Source organism: Adiantum capillus-veneris, chromosome 29, assembly GCF_014529385.1.
Source record: "Adiantum capillus-veneris isolate H3 chromosome 29, ASM1452938v2, whole genome shotgun sequence".
NCBI classification, from domain to species: Eukaryota; Viridiplantae; Streptophyta; class Polypodiopsida; order Polypodiales; family Pteridaceae; genus Adiantum; species Adiantum capillus-veneris.
In genome coordinates this window covers 66,969,213-66,987,768 of record NC_140959.1, presented here as the reverse complement: position 1 = coordinate 66,987,768, position 18,556 = coordinate 66,969,213, and positions in this window count along the sequence as shown.

Below are 18,556 nucleotides of genomic sequence, written 5' to 3'. Positions count from 1 at the left end.
CCCATAGCTTCGGTAACCATAGCCAAATAGACATTAATACGAAAGTGATCCCAACCCCAAAGGGTCACCCTTGTTACACTTTGAAATGTCCGCCATTTGGTTTGAGCTACTGAAGTTCTCAAGTGAGAAAATAGCAGGCGCCCATATTGCTCCACAAAATCTCCCCTCACGGATTCACTTGTTTGCTATACATGAGGAATGGCCACATATAAAACTAGCTCTTTCCATTGATCCATAAGGTAAGATAACGAGAAAAGAGACAAACCTAATTTTTTTTGACAAGGGATGGAAAGAAAAGTGAAAGACAAAGTGAATAATACTAGAAAAAATGAAAATGTAGTGTACCTTATATAGGCTAGCCATCCAATGAAGGGTAAACTAGCGTTACCCACAAGTTGAAAGTGTAACTTGCAAATGAATATTTTCCATCTTCCTTATTTGTTTCGAGCTGCGAACAACTCTTTATTTTTGTTGGGGAGTTTGTAAGGTCCTCCTCTTAGTCCTTACTCTTGATGACATATCTAAGTCGTCTACTTTTTTTGAATACGATCGAGTAAATTTGATCTATAGTCAAGCACCCTAGCTACCCACGAGACACTTTTGGTTTTCACCATGATAACGTGGATATAGCCAATGCATGAGATATTAGTTTTATCTCAAAAATAAATAAAATTGCATAAGAAAACAAAGAAAGAATAAGGGTAAGGTGAAAAAGTAACTTGTTGAAAATTAGCTTCTTGAAAAATTCACTTATTAAAAAATAGCTTGTTGAAAAAGCCACTTGTAGAAAAACAGCTTCTAACATAAGCCACTTGTAGGAAAAGTAGCTTCTTGCATACGTAGCTTGTTGGAGAAGCTTTGAAAAGGAAGAAAGCATATCAAGATATGAAAAAGTAACTTATCTTGATAAGTTAAGAGACTTATCAAATTACGCTTAAAAGGAGGCCTTCCCTACTCATTAAACACTTTGCTTCACTTCACTTCGCTTCACTTCACTTCTCTTCACATTTTGATAGTGCAAACTTGATAGAGAGCTATGAAAGCTAAAGCTAATCCTCCTTCACACACACCCATCTCTCCTTAAGAGGAGCCATAACCATAATCCAAATTACCATTACACTCTTCAACTTCTCTCTCTTAACCTCTGCAAGCTTTCCATAGCTTGAACTTTCTTAACCTCTCTCTATTCCCATAGCCAAATTGGTGATTTTCAAGCAAAGGAAAGCGAAAAAGAACTGGTGACGTCAATACACTTCATCGTTGCTCTTCCAAATCAAGGAGAAGACCCTGCTATATAAACATTAAGTTCCAAAACCATAAGCCTCTTCTAGCAACATAATTAATCCTCTCCACGGTAGTAAAGGTACGCCTAAATCCCTTCTTAAAAAAGAATCTGTTAATCATTCATGCAGTATTGCATGCATATTTTATGATACATTAGCATGTCCACTCTTAGGGAACTTCGTAATTTTTACACTACCATGCATAGAAGGGTTTTACTCTTGCATAAGCACTGAAAGGAAGTTTTGATTAGTTGCCCAAGATTGCAAGTTGGAGCATTCCAAAGTTTTGTGTGTACCACACATAGACACACCAAGAAAAACTCATTATAGAAGCATATGCATTGTTCATTTCAAGTTTGTCTACTTTGAAGTTTGTTTCGCAAATTCAAAGGGGGGAGTAAGGGGATAGCTTCACGGATGTTGTGACCGTGTTGCTTGAACATAAAACTCCCATCGCTTCCATGGAGATGCCCCATGGATGGAAATGATGAAAAGGGACCAAAATGGGATTTATCGAAGTCGGGGTTAACTTGAAACTTTCGTCGAGACAAAACCTTCAAAATTCCAAGACATTCGTTGATGTCTAAGGTCTTGTTTTGAGTATTAAATTAAAAGGAAGTAGAAATTAAGGGATTATAGCTCAAGGAGCTTAATCTAAATTTTAACTACGATTTAAAAACTTTACCAAGAAGATTGACGTGGATAGCCCTAGCATAACATAGAGATTCAAGTGTGAACTTGTCTTCATTGTTGGAAAAAGGTCGGCGCATGTGTTTACGTGTGGGATACAACGAGGGATGGTCGTTTTTGGCTAGGACTGATAACTGTTGGTCTATGTTTTGAGCTTGGGTTCATTCATTTCCATAGAAATTGGATTGAATGGGAGTGTGTCCTAGCTGGGTGGATGGGGCCCGCGGATGCGTCTGGAAATCAGCCTAGTCTGGATACGCCTGATGCCGATGGGAAAAGGAGGAAGGAAAAAGGATCCATGGAGGGATCATGATAAGGGAGGAGGATGTGATTTAAATAAGGAATTATTCAAATTGTTTGGTAAAAAGAAACCTTGGAAAGGCTAGGAATCTAAATGGGCTATTCCGCAATTGTCCTCATCAGCCGAACCTTTGCTCTTCTTCTCGGGATTATTGATTTAAAGAAACCTAAAGTAGATTATCTTTGAAGCCTTTCCCACACAAGATTAAGAAAAAAATAAGAATCAAAATTTGTGTAAAGGCACCGCCTCCACACATGGCATAGGAGACAGGATACCTGAGTCCTGGGATGAGGATAGGAATATGCCTGGAGAAGTACATGGGATTTCTTGAAAGATAACTAGATAATTTTACTAATATTAAAGAAACAAAGAAGTAAAAATATTCTATAAGGACAAAAAGGTGGGAACGACCTGATAAATGCACATTTACAAGGGTATGCAAGTTTGCATGCTGCTTTTAATTGCTTGAAATGTATTCTTGGGGCAAAATGATTGGAATACTCTTTTCTAGTAACATTGTGTTACCTTGGGAAGGTGCATTTATCAAACAGTTTGGTGGGTGGAGGGATTCCGGAGGGTTAATTGTTGGCTGGAAAGTTGAACCCAATTTTATGTTGTCCTAGAAGTAAAGTCAAGAGCGAGGGAAAGCGATTCCTATCTACTACGCAGCGGGAGAAAAACTTGGGATCGACGGATTCGTGTAGATTATAATACACTCACCTTAGGGGAACTCATTGACGACTGTGCTTGGTCATAACTCGAGAAAAAAACGTCAATGACCTTGAACCAAGGGTGAATTAAAGAACTCCCACCAGTTGACCTTGGAAGGTTGAGTTCCAAGTTAGTGTGATGACTTTGATTGGTAAGTTTGATCGGTAAGCAAAGTTTCTTTGGGGCTAAGGGATCCATATGAGAGAAAGTGAATGTTATCACCCCCTTGAGTTGGCATCGAAGAGGAGGACGAGTATTGTCTTGGTGTCGGTCACAAGTGGGAGGGATGTCGGAGATCACGTTGTATCCATTTAAAGATGGTACAGTCGCTGGTCCCTGGGTATGGCCCTCACAAGCATGCCATTGAAGTGTGGCTCTTGGTTGGATTTGCATTCCATAACCAAGAGTTTTTGGTGTAGGCCTCTACTTCTCAATCCTTGGAGAAGGAGATGGAGTTGTTCTTGCACATATGAGTTGTTTGTGTGTGTGTGTGTCTGTGTAGCATAAAAGATAGACTAAAATTCCAATCTCTCCCTTTCTTGGTCAACCCCTCTTGCTTTTTGCTCATGCTGGCCTCCCATTGGCTCCTATAAAGCTTATCCAATCACAAATTAGAAGCATAATTGATAGCCTTGTGACATGTGTCCCCCTCTCCACTTTTGTGAGAGCTTTAGGTAATTCATCAATAATTCATTTAAACTCTCATTGGACGTTTTAGTCTTCTGGCCAATAGGAATCAGGCAAGCCATTGGGCTGTTGGATGCTCACTGGACCCGTTGGTAGATTGTCCAATATTCTTCTAGCTTAATTTCTATTAGTTATTCTATCAAGCATTTCTTAATTGATTAGACTAATTTTACTGTAAGGTAATTCTCATTGGTCCATCTCTATGGCCATCCAATAGGATTTCAAGGAAGATTGGGGGTAACTGGCCTAGGAGTCTACCATGTGTCCAATATTCCCTATAGGAATTGTTTGGAGTGTGTGTGTGTGTGTTTCTCTATCCTTCCCTACTCTTAGGGCCTGCCCTCTCCTTGATAGGGATGTGGGAAGACTTTTGAGTCTTCCCTCCACCATCCAATTTTCCCAGCTTTGACAATTTGGACTTTTCAATTAAATTTTTGGAACCTTAGCCTATGGAAGTCTTAATGGAGCTGAACCTAAGGTCTTTTAAGCTCTAGTGATGCACATTGCTCTTTTGCAGGCTGTCCCCCTTTGGATCCCTATTTTCTCTCCTTTGGATCCCTACAGAGACTGGTCTAGCAGCCTTACCAATATTCTAGCTTTTGCTCCCTTGGTACTTCCCCATATTAAATGATCAGTTTAACATGAGAAAATCATTTGGGAGAATTAGATATTATTTTTATGACACAAACCATGCCATTAAGGGATGATACTACAATCAATAGGGAAAGGACTTATCATTCTAGCCCTCAATACCAACAATACACAGCAGCAAACCCTCAATATCAACCAAATAGCTCAGCACCACCACACCACCAAGGCATGCCTTAGAACTAGTAAACTAACAACCAGGAATACAAAGGCCAAGACCTGTGTTAGGCCATCAACTGCCACTACCAAGAGAAGATCATGTAGCACTGTTGTATATGTATCCAGATCAATATCACGAGGAAGAACACCATCGACACAATGATCCTGATCCATCAAGGGTCATGAAATCCTATGATCAAGAAAGTGCTATTTCATCCTCTAGAGCTTTAGAGTCAATGAAGTGCAATGTAAATCAAAGTTAAGGGTTTACCCTCAATCAGGGAACATTGATGCTCATAGATAATCTAGATGAATCTAGACCAAAGCCATATCCCCAAAGACCATATGCTCAGCAACTAAACAATGATGACCTACGAACCTTGTTTTAGGTGTAGTGGAGACCATTGGGTTAGAGACTACCCTGAGGAGCAACCGAATGATGTAGTCAGCATTCCTCATGCGAAGAAGAGCGATGGGGGATATTTTGGAGAGTGTGGGATTAAAAACATGTAACTAGATTGTCCACAGAACCTAGATAAAGGAGGAAAAGTGATGATGACTGTTGGGGATATTTTACCATCTTTAAGTGGATTAAACTCAGAGACAAAAATACCATTGAAATTGATGACAAGAGCACATGCAAAACAAACAACAAGCAAAAAAGAAGGTAGCGACTCTCACAAATCTATTAGTGCAAAATCAGTTAGAAAAGCCACATGAGATAGAATGAGAGCCGACTACCATAAGAAGTTAAAGGCTGTTATGACTGAGTTGTCCCAAGCTTGAGAGTTCAAGTGTCACACTGGAGGAAATACATGAGCCTGAACAAAAATCGAATGAAACCATGAAAAAAGAAGCTAGTTCTAGAGGTTCGGTGCTTGTTGACAAAAAATATGATCCATTGGAAGAAATTATGAAAGCATACGAATCTAGATTGAGAAATCACCAAAGGATGAAACATAGATGGATGACTTATCCTAATGCAAAATGGAAAAATCTTTGGCTAGAGATGTGCAAAAATTTGATTTGAGACTGCTCAAACTCTTATAGAGATTCCACTGGCTATGCCCATCTAAGAGTGGATAGTTTTACAAATATTTGTAGACCTAAGAGACCTTGATGAAATGAAAGAGGAGAGTGAATAAGAATGAGATCCCAAAATTTTAACTCTAAATGAAAACCAAAAGGAAACAATCAATGAAGGAGATGAGGAGAAAGAGATGAAACACCATACCAGATACCGCCTAATGTGCTAGAGGTCAGATACAGTTGGTCGAAAGAAATTTAGAAGATGGTCAAGAAAGAATGAGATGAGAATCAAGATGGGAGGACAACACCCATTGCTAAAGTTGACCTTGACAAAGACATCATTGAAATTGACATGTCGTCTATGTATGATAATCAAGGTGCACAGAAATAATAGCATAGTTAAGAGGAAATATTTAAGGAGTTGCCTTTCTACTTAGGCCCTTATGAAGGAAAGTTTGACTTTATGGTCCTACCATCATAGCGAGGGACCTTCAGACTAATCAGATTCACAAGGGATGTAAGAAAGTATGTTAACACCAGTGAGATGCACAATATTGTGGCTAAATTGCTAAAAATTAGACAACATATGCAGAAGGATGTTAGAAAATTTCTTGAGAAAATGGGAATCAAAAACCCAGTTGAAACTTTAAAATTTGAAAGAGTGGAACCAACTTAGAAAGAATGCAAAGCCACTTTCCATAAACAAGGTTGGTGATTATTGCGAATACAAAGAAGGAAATACCACACTGCCCATAGAGCATCAGGGAGTAGAAACCATTGCAATCCTGGATAGTGGAGCAGTGGTTGGCATTGCTACTAAATTGATTTGGGAGAAATGGAGAAACTTGCTTTGAGAAGAACTCGGATGAAACTGCAGATTACTGATGGAGATTTTGCAAAACCTATTGGTATTTTAGAACAATGTAGGTGATGACTTCTTGTGGAATTGAGTATGAACATACCTTTGCTATAGTAGATTTTAGTATTGACAATAAGTACGACGTTGTTCTAAGAAGGAAATTCACACACTAGTTAAAGATGGTTTACGACAGGGGCTATGACTATATCTACTTGTGCCACATGGAGATCATTACACACATCAACCTAAGTGACCATAGCTATAGAGATATAGGAATAACACCCATCGAGGATTTTGACTTTGCAATTGCTACAGAGTCTGAAACACCTACATGGTTTAACTCGAAAGCTCACATGTGGATATGTGGAGCTTACTATGATAGTTTTATCAAGGAAAAAATCAAGCAAGCAAGACCTTTTGAAGATTTGGACTATATATGCGAGCCTTTTCCTGAAGAAACAATGGAACCCTTGGACTGGACTCAACTTCTGGCTACCTTAGATGTGTGTGTCAATGAAATCATACGGTCTACCAAGTTTTGTGATGAAAATGGCTTGGACTTTCTACATGATCAGAGTGATCTAGAAAAAAATCATTGCTGGTGAAGTACAAGAATTGGAGATTGAAGTTTAGTGTTTTCATATTCGGGATGAGATTTCTATTAGAGAAAATGTTTTTTCTGCATACTAAAATGCAACTTAGGTCTAACATGCTTGCAAATTTAAGCAAATGGACTAAGAGGTTCTTGATATTTTGGCTTAAAAACTACAAGCTTAAATGCTAAATTGGAGATATACACACGTTAGTGTGTGTATTGCCATTTTCGTAATTTATTTCTTCCTGTGAGCATTTGATACTGTACAAAAGCTATTTTGGGGACAAGAGTTGGTGGTGGACATAGTTTTCATATTATGCAACCAAATATACTCTAATTCCTATTTTGTACAAAAATTATACCCAAACAAAAAGAAATCTTACCCTTTTTCCTTGTGCATAGGCTGAATATGCTAAGCTTTTCAATTGGTCCACTCTGATCACTCAGTTGGAAGAGACTTATTCGATGGTAACCGCAAAGTGCTTTTGTCCTACGTGAAAATGCCACAAGTTTCCCCTTGGCCTTTGATAGCTAAAGGGACAAATAAATCGACCTAATGCACCAACTTTAATTTTAATTTTTCCATGGTCACAATTGTGAATTGAGACAATTGATATCAACTCAAAAAGAATAGAAGTGTCCATCTACTTGGTACGTTCAAATATGATATACTCCCTAGTGAAGAAAAAGTATTAGAGAAGCAAATCTCTATCAACGAATGTTGGAAAACCTTGCAAACAATGGGGAAGGAAAAGTCCCTTGGGTGGGATGGACTCGTTGTTGAATTCTTCAAAGAATTATGGGAGGATCTCAAAATCCTAATATCACAATTAGCTAATAGGGCTCTTTTGGAGGGGCAATTGGATGCGTCTTAAAAGAGGACTGATCAAACCTATACCCAAGTTGGGTTGTTACTCACTGCTAAAGCACTTGCGGCCTATCTCCATGATGACAATTGCATACAAGATTATTGCTAAGGTGGTTGCGTTAAGACTTGTTTCAACCTTGAACATAATCATCATCCCCCACCAACATGGATTCATCAAAGGATGGTCGATATATGCTAGGACATCCTCATTGCCAAGGTTGGAATTGAGTACGATTCTTTTACCAAGCAAGAATGTATCCTCCTACAACTTGACCTAGATAAGTCCTACAACAAAATCTCATGGTCTTACATTGAGACGGTCATGAAGGCATTGAGCTTTGGACCCAAAATGTGTACGATTGTTTGCGCGCTCGAGGACGGAAGCTACGCTGAGCTTCTCTTCAACAACAAGATTGTGGAAGGGTTTGAAGACAAGCACTCAATCAGTCAAGGCTCATCTCTCTCTCTCTCTCTGTCTCTCTCTCTCTCTCACTCTCTCTCTCTCTTTCCCCTTCCTTCCTTCCTTCCTGTCTTGTCACCTTGGATGACTCTCATAAACTTCTTTAATTCCCAAAAGAAAAGGTTTTGCAATTTGGTGATGAGAAAAAAATGAAAGTGGACTTTAGGCTCTTCAAATGAATATTGTAGGACTTTTAATGTTCTTTTGTCTATTTCTTTGTACCTCTTCTTGAAATCAAAAGGTTATAGATTTTAGTTTTAACTTTTTAACCTTATTCCACCCCTCTGTATCTCACATGTGTCCCACACCTCTCGCTTGCTCTCTCGCTAAATCCCCCTTCCCCCCGTCTCTCTCTCTCTCTCTCTAACCCTCCCTTCTACTTGTGTGCATTCTCCTCATGCTGAACACCCTGCCCTTTTTTGGTGCCAAACTTGTTTTCCTATGTGCTCCTTGCCATAGCCAACAATAGATAATGCTCAGTGCCATGTTGTTGCTGCACCAAATCTCCCCCAACTTCAATGCACCCAATTCTTCCCCTTGCAACAGTACCACTATCTTACCCCCTTTTGCCTACTTAGTTTTCCATAATCTTTTTCGTGCCCTATCACCTCCCGACTTCTATCCAAATTGCCTCGTTAATGGTTTGCAACCTGCCTTAAATCTACCCCTCCATCTCTATTCCAGTGCCACTGCATCCAAACCACCTTCATTAAAGACCGTCAACTCCTCTTCAATTCCATCGGCTTTTGTCAGCCCCAACAACCACAAAACTATCACTTCCATGTTGACGAGCTTGCAATGCCACATTTCCATTGCCTACCCCCTACTAGCAACACTTGCTATTGCTCTTCTGACTCTCCATGCTAGTGATTAGCATCGGATCCGGCTTTCTTACAATCATTTTCAGCCTTCTCTACTCGATATCCTCACACCCCCACAACCTATTGAAGAAGATCTTGGGCCTATTTTCCTTGGTGTGCTGATATAGATCCATTGTCGGGGCCCAACTCTCCTCCATGGAAATAGATAGAGAAGGAGATGGATTGAGTTTGTGCAAGTACACACGGACATGTACACACACATGCACGCGCACGCGCACACACACACACATCCCACACACACACACACACACACACCTTCTCCTTTACAAATACAATATAAAAAGTTTGCAATGATAAAAGAGATGATAAAACATAATGGGAAACTAGTACAATGGCTAAGTGTGAATCACTAGTGAGTGAGTTGGGTAGATAAGTGTGCCATCACTCCAATAGGTAGACCAAGTTTCTTTATTCTAGCTATAATATCACTCAAGGATTATGAATATTCACCAAGGAGTGCCATTGATGACCATTGGTGATAATCATCCAAGAGTAGCACATATTGAGATTGACATCTCAACATTTCCCCTCATGTTCTACTTTGTCTTTAACTTTTCATTTGAAAAATATTTCTCTTATGTGGAAGGCAAAGTGCTTTGACTTAACACAAAGCAAGGCTTCATTACATGCCAAACTACTATCCATTGATTTAGGATCAAGGATAATAGAACACAGGTTTGGCAAATTGGCAATAACATGATATAAGCTCACAATTACATTTGGCAACAATGAATTGTGATGTATCCAATCTAGTACAATCATGCAAGGCACATATGGCATCGGATAAAACTTTTGAGGCCATCATTGACGCAATGGGCTTATCATAGCCAAGGGTCGCCTTTTTTTCCTGATGTGTATAATGTATGCCTGGTGTGCTAGTAATATGGTGGGCCTCATTCCACTAAATCATTGTTTATGATTCCATTATAACATCAACTATTCTATTTCAAAAGAATTAATGCTGGTAGATTGGCTTGTGATTGGTTTATATATCTACAATGGTGGTCACTTTACATCACTGGCTCTATGCACAAGGTGTAGCCAATATATATGATACTTTATCTTGTATCAAGTAGGCATGGCCTATATATCAAGAAACTAATTCATGAGACAACATGAGTAAACTAAGAGAGCCTCAGAGTAGGTAATCTCTTATTTGAACACCCAGGAAAATCTAGTATAACTACCTTCTTTCAATGATAGAAATCTTACTCTTTTGTTCATACAGAGAGATAACTATCTCCAACATCTAGTTGTGAATAAGATTCCAACTTGAGAGGATCTTTTGTTTAATTTATAGCACTAATTGTGGCTATAGTAGTTGTATTTTCAAGGGTATGATCAAATAATGCCAAATCACTCCATGAGTGTTGATGGTCATTGACTGATCTCTTTTTGGTTCTACTTTCAAGGAAAGAAGTTCTCAATTTGAGGGACACATGATAATTTCAACTTCACAAGTTGATTCCAATCACCTTGGACACGGTAGACAATGCTAATCATAGTTGACTGTTAGTTTGAGCAATTTCCATATTGATTCTAACCAAGGGGTTTGACATTACAGATTTAACCCAAGGGGTTTGGATTGCAAAGGCAACACTGAAGGTTACCAGTTCTAGGCCTTTTTAGTTAGGACATTTGGTCATGTGCATTTAATGGGTAAGTGAACACTATGTTCAACCTCTAGGTATGCATGTGGTTTAGTTTCATTTCATTTTGAATAGGATTTGATTGAATTTTCTAAGTAGGATGTACAAGCTTGAATGATTTCATGAATTTTTTTCTTCAAAGACATGACAAGGTCATGTAGGAGCAAAGAATTTTGGGGTAGCAGTGTTCCATATAAATTTTTGCATTATACAATTATGGACCTACATGGTAGGATTTCATTTGGCACATGTTGTCACAAGAGAAGAAACATGTTCTAGGAACTCATGGAGTTTAGCTTAGATAGTGTGGAGAAAATTTTATGAGGGTCCCTCTCTTTCATGTTGCTGAGTGTTTATAGTTATCTCCACACACAAGTACATCTCTTACTTGATGGATGTCATTTTTTTGAACACCCTTATATGAGACATATTCCACATGTGGAGAATATAAGTCTTTAGACCAACACCGGTGCCCGTTATTTCAATTATGTGTCACGACAAAGTACCTAGGTGCTGGTCAGATTTATTTATTAGACCATTCTAAGCATGTTGTATTAGGAATAATTTTAGTAGCAAAAAATTGTCAGATACCTAGTAAGACTTGTTAAGGTGACAAGTATGGCTAAACGACTTCAATAGATGTTTGTTCAAGCATGTAGCAAAACTCTGTTCTGTTTATGACCATGTTTCATTTTGTACCTAGATGTGATTGATTTTTCACATTCTATTATGGTCCAAATATATTAGCACGACTTTCACATGATTGTAGGGGAAAGTATTTGGTGCTTTCCCTATGAGCTGTGAGCATAACGTTAGCCATAAGCATTGGCAAATATGGGCATGAATATACAAGCTTGGATTTGTTTTTGGTAAATGCGTGCACACTAGGTGTTATGGACCCTAGTGTTTAGCGGAAGCTCATTTGAAGCCGCATGTATATTTTCATGAAGTTGGGAGCTTATGAAGCATTTAGCACTATATGTGTAGTATTTCTACAAGATGAATTGTGGGCATACCAATCACCAATAGAGTTCATGGCTCATATCAAGTGTTTGTAGATAAGCTGACTAAACTTTGTATAGTTTATTCAATCCACTTTTACAATCTCTAAAGCTAATCAAGTTGGTTGTTCATAACATTGTTGATTCCTCATCAGTGTTGCAAGGAACTGTGATCCCTATTTACCAGTCATTTTGGAGGACTATCTATAAATGGTAGGGAATTAACACACCTCAATACATGTCATCTAGAGAGGATAGGCAAACTACAAGTATTAATCTTGTGCTAAAAGATATGCTACGCATATATGCTAGCACCAAGCAATCCAATTAAAATTTTTATCTCTCTAGTCGGAGTTTGCTTACCATAAAGCAAAGCATGTTGAGACTGAGTTCGGTTCCTTGATGTTTCTGTCAAGTTCTTGACCTCGATAACAAGTTATGGTGGGGTTGTCTATTCATGAAGAATGATAACAAGTCAAGGAATTAATATTTGCTGATGGGTTATGTCAGCATGCTACTTTCATGGAAAGTGAGAAGGGGTATTCTTTTAGACACCTCTCAGTTGTGGTAACTCATTTAGTAACTCTAGTGAGTTATAAATAGAGTTTACCCACTATGGTGATATAGGTCGGTTAAACAAAACAGTTGCAAAGAGACAACAATGCAGAAAATCAAGATGTTCTTCTTTATATCATTGACCTCCTACTGAATTGTTTTCTGGTCAAACGGACAGCTAGATCCATGAAGAATGCCAAGGTGGAAAACATTAGTGTGCTTATGAGGGTATCACCACTTTTGTTTTTGAGGGAACGCTTTTGCAAGGGGGAATAACCTCAGGCCTAAGGTAAGACCGAGCAGGCTAAGGGCTGGGATGAACATGTAGTAAAGGGGGTTCCATAAATAGCATGGCCAAGGGCCTATATAGGGCATGGTTGGGTGGTTATTGGTGTATGCCAGTCCCCTCTGTCTTACAGGAGATGAGGGCCCATGGGTATGTGAGCCCCAATAGTCAATCCATCGATACTCAACTCAATTTTTTACTATAGCTTTGAAAACAAACTTAAGAAACCATTAAACTATTCTGCCCATGTTACAAGGCTTGTTGACTAAGTAGAAAAGAGCCTCGTCGTGGTCAGCAAAAAAGATGAATTTATTTTCAAGAAACTAATGTATAAATTTCTTGACCAATTATATCAATTATAAACTACGAACTCACATAGGCAATTAGTAAATCCATGTTACCTTCCCCTAGCTAGACCAAAATACAATTGATCGTGTATGAAATTCCATCAATATGGACATGGAATATCTTACCCCATCTGGTGCCTCCAAAGGAGGTGGACTAACAAGTGTACCCAATTTTATCAAACACAACATCACAATCATCATTCCACTCAAATGACACTAGGAGCCAATACAATGTTTGGGCATTTATGAATACATTTATATCAATCTCCTATAATGACTGTAATGGCCCAAAAGACTTGAACATCACATGGGCTATTCAACTTGGCCAAATTGACAATTAAAAGATTTTTTTTCATACCTATGGTAATTCCATGTTCTGACGAAATGTGACCAAGGATCTTTCCATGACATGCCATAAATCCACTCTCCTTAGGGTTCAAGAAAATTATATAGGTGTGACATTGAATGAAGATTAGTACTAGGTGGTCAATGTGGTAGTTTCCCACCTAAGAAAGTATACATAGGTATCCATGAAAACTCTAAGAATTCCCAAAGATACTTCTAAAAAGCATGGCACATAAGCCACTAAAATGTTGTTGAAACATTTGTAAGCCCAAAAGGCATTTTCATGTAGGCAAGTATGACCCATTCAATGCAACATGCAATTGTGATGATCTTGGGATACTATTTTTGCATGATTTTAGTTGAGTAAGCCATTTGGAAAACTATATGCTTCTTTTCTCACTACATGCTCAAGCACATGATCTATAATAGGCAAAAGGTAGTTATTTTGGATACCAGTAGCATTCACCTGCTTGAAGTTTTGTATTCTTTTTAAGGACCACCACAATCAAAGATACCCACATTAGGAAGAGAATGGAGTTTAGGAGGGCCTCTTTATTCGACAGTTTAAGGAAGTCAAACCTTTAATATTAAGAAATCAATCAAAGGACAGCTTTTGAATCCAAATAGGTAGAACGGCTAGTTTATTTCCCCCTAAAATGAAATCTAAAATCTAACGGGAAAAAGTATATCAAGTAACATATCTATGGAAGGAGCTCGGCATGTAGATTTTAGATCTATAATCTCCGCTTAAATTGGAGATCGTATGTAGGAGTTATGGAGGGCCAAAAATCATAAATTTTTCCTCCCTCTTTTTGGGGGAAAGTGCATCCTTTGATCACTCTTACACCTCTCTTACACACCCACCATTCTTGCACACATGGCATGTATCTATTCGTCCAGATGTTAATCACCTCCATAATCTCATGGCAAATAAAGAGGCCCTCCTAGACCCCATCCTCTTCCTAATGAGACTATGTGTGCTCAATTTCATAGATCAATTCTTCCTCTAGTAGTTTTTCCTCTCTAATCTTCTTAAAAAAAGTATTATTATATGAGGATGCTATTTTGTGGCTTGACATCATCCTCCAATGGGTTGATATATTGACAGATCAAGTGATCCATGTGCTCTGTGTTTGAGTTTTCTACAATATGACAAAAATGCAAGCATAAAATAGTTAGGAGAACATTGAATTTCATTGTCATCAATCAGGCCTTCTAGAAGTCTTTGTAGCACTACATTAAAAGGTAAGATTAGTTACTGAAGGTAATGAACATCCTGGCCTAAACTAGGATCTTTGTTGATATGAACTTGTCTTAAGTCCACAAAATCAAGAAGCGTGGAAGGGGACATACCTCTTAGTGAATTTGAAAGGTGAACCGAGAGGACATACCTCTTAGTGAAACTTCTCTAAAATTTGAAAGATGAATCAAGGGAGAGAAAGAGAGAATGTAAAGGGTATATGAGGAAAGGGATAAAAGTTTTAGGATGAGTCAAACTTTATAGAAAAGATCAAGGAACAATAACGATGAGAAGAAACATGACTATAAATTTATTGTAAAGTAGTTGCACACGTGCATGTAGGTTTGCATGCCACCAAAGTTAGCATAGTGCAATACTACTTTTGAATTCACCACTCTTACAACAATCTTAGCACTAATTGTAATCATTATTGTGATGTGTACATAATCTATAACATGCAGCAACAACAAAAATTAAAAGGTATTTCTAATGGCTTCAAAAAAATTAAAAGGTATTCCTAATTCAAAGATCCCTTCAACAACAAAAAACAATGCGCTAGTTTATAGCATGCAGCAACGAGCGCATTGACAAAACACATTGAGAGAGAGAGAGAGAGAGAGAGAGAGAGAGAGAGGAAGTTTAAAGAGAAGAAAATGTTAAAAGCAAAATGAAGAAGAAGAGAAACACAAATGGACCAATGGAAAGTCGATCACCTCTTTATATGGACACAAAAAGTATTTTGACTTTTCACCTTAGTATGTCTTTTCATTTTTCATCTTCATGTGTCTTTTCATTTCCGAAACTCGATCCACTTACGCACTTAAGATCTTTCGAAAGAATTTTTATTTTTTCGAGATTGGGGAGACCTAATCATATTTTATTCTATAAATAAGCACAAATTAAGATACAATTAAACCTAATACCACCCACAAAACACAATGTACACATGACTTTATAAAAAATCATGGTTGCAAAATTTTACTTTGTAATGCATTCACTTTTTGAAAAGCACCCACCACTTTTAGGTTTAGAGATCTAAGCCAAATTGACCATTTCTCTCACCATAAGTGTACTTGAAAACAACATATGCACAGTAGTATGTGTTAAAAGAATCAAGAAATTCGGCATCATTTGTTATAGAGATCAACTTGGATAAAGTTAGCGAACAGTGACAACCAACTTCATGCTTGCTGCACAATGACCAGGAATACCACAAATGAAGAAGTAGGTACCCCTCTTTCTTAGCCTCACAAATGTCTTCCCATTCTTGAAAACTGCAATTGGGTGCTTCTTCATTGTGCACATGAGGTAGTCACATTGACTTACTAATATCACATTGTGAAGTCCCATCGAGTAATTGAAACCTGTCCCAAAATGTACCCAAAATCATATGTTATTGATTCAATGCTCTCTGTCTCTCTCTCTCTCTCTCTCTCTCTCTACACACACACACACACACACAAAGTTTCATTACATATTGTTCTCAATACCTTCAAAATTAAGAAAGAAAGATTTGAATAGTGTTTTTGGTTTTGAGTACAAGCTTTATCATAGCTAACACTTAGAGCATAGGTTACTTGGTAGTGATCCTCGACCAAAAAATTTCGAAAAGTTAAATTCTGTACAATCAAAAGTTTCAAAGGGTCTTGATGAAATCCTTTGCACTACTCATGCCCGATGTTATGTAACTACATGGTAGTTGCTTGATTGTGACATGCAGCTAATATTTAGAAGAAAAAATTTATCGATCCACTTTGCATCGCTCCAACCTTGGTAGATACAAGAGCAAAAAGAATAAGGAGACACCATAACTTATCTCCATCTATGTCCATTTGTTGAAGTACATTTATAGATGTATGTAACAAGGAAGTGATAAAAGAGAAAATGATTTTCAAGTTTATATCTTCTCAGCCAATTTTTAATAAAATTATTTTGGGAAGATGAATTTAGCTCTTGCAATCCATCCTTTCATGTGGGAAGCTATATGCGCTTCAAGCAAGTTCTCTCACAAGCCATTGCAAGGAAGGTATGCATGCCATTAAGGAACGTCAATGGTACTTTGAACTATGTCATCCTTTGTTGACATGTGGTGAAAAGTCAATGAATTTTGTGAATCAAAAGAGTGGGTAGGAGGCATAGATAACATGAGATCTATGACACGTTTATATAACCCCAAGGTTGGCTCATGGGTTGCGTTCTCTTAGGTGTATTCTCCTCCCCTAATGGGGGGGTGGTTCCCACCGTTGCCCCTCGAGGGTGTAATGTACAACAATGTACAGTTGTAAATACGTGATATGTGTAAAGTTTCTCTCTACTACCTTCCCTGCATTGATGGTGAAAAAATTAATATATATATATATATATATTTTTAATGAAGTTGACACACTACCAACTTGGCTACATGCAAGTGAAACTCATCTAGCATAAGTGGGCTACCAACTTGGCTAGATGCAAGTGCAACTCATTTGGCACAGGTGGGCTACCGAAAGAAAACTCATGGGATAGATCGATGAGGTCCGTTGGGATTGTCCCTAAGCCATCATCTTCTCTTGTCAAGGGGAGTTGGCCTAACAACAAAGGCGAGGGGCATTAAGCATGCCTGCTATGGTCCAACCTCAGCGACATGGGGGTGTGGGTGTATGGATGCAATCCAGTCAAAACTAGTTGATGGGAAGCATGAGATTTCAAGGGGAGTTGACCTAGCGGTAAAGGTGAGGGGCTTTAAGCATCCCTGCTATGATCCAACCCCTGTGACATGCGGGTGTGGGTGTATGGGTGCAATCCCTCAAAAACTAGCTGATGGGAAGCAACAAAATACTTAGAAAAATGACATAGGTTTCTTTTTCTACCTAATTGTCCAAACTTCAAAGAAAAGGATCTACAAAGAGCAAATGACTTACTGAGTACATCGTGGACACGGAAGACCTTGGAGCGCGCCCACTGATTGTAGCTGCCGAAGGTCCAGACACCTGTACTGCCAACCTTGTGGAGAACGGGCCTCCTAGGGGATGCACACTCAACCTGCTGCATGCAGAGAGAGCACAATACCGTCGCCAACACGATTGCAACTGCAATGACTCTTCCCTGACTCGTTGACTTCTTCTGCATCTCCATCTCCATGCACTCCCCTCTTCCCTGTCTTTAGTCTACTACACTCCCTCGCTCGCGCTCTCTAATTGCTCTCAAAGATCCCCTTATAAGTCTCTACTTGCTCTCAAGGATCCCCTTGTAAGAAGCTTATATACCTCTCGTAGCACACTACACACCTCAAAACGTTCAACGCATCACAAAGAGTAGCCGACGTCTCTTGTCATAAAAAGGTGTTGACTAGGGAGCACAATAAAGGAGATCTTCTTCAAAGCACTCTCACATTGTGCACAACACAAATCGGTAGCTCCACTTGCACCCATAATGCTTTATAATAACAATAGAATGCAATATGTGAAGGCATATGTGAGGGAGAGAAAGAGGTTATAACCATCGTTATTGTTTGTAGCATTATCACAATGATTTGGAGCCAAAATATACAAATTTACGTACCTTTATCTATTTTTCTTAGAAAAGTACAAAGAATTTTTTATTTTTTATAAATAGTTTCTCCAGAAAATTATAGATATTTTTTCATTAATTAAATTAATCACACCCACTTTAATAACATAATTTAGCATGCTTCACAAAATTAGAGAGAGAGAGAGAGAGAGAGAGAGAGAGAGAGAGAGAGAGAGAGAGATGAATGGACCACACGACAAAAAAATATCATAACTTAAAGTATACAAAATGTTCATGAATCATTTTCCAAAAGACCTCTACAAGAAGCGTCATCCAATTCTAAGCCCATGGCTCTAAAATTAATAAAGAGAAATAGAATTGTCATTGTGTGGATGTGTTGACTTCATCATCTTTGAATTCATCATCCTCCATCTCATCGTCATCATCATGGCAATCATCCTTGCTAAGAGTGG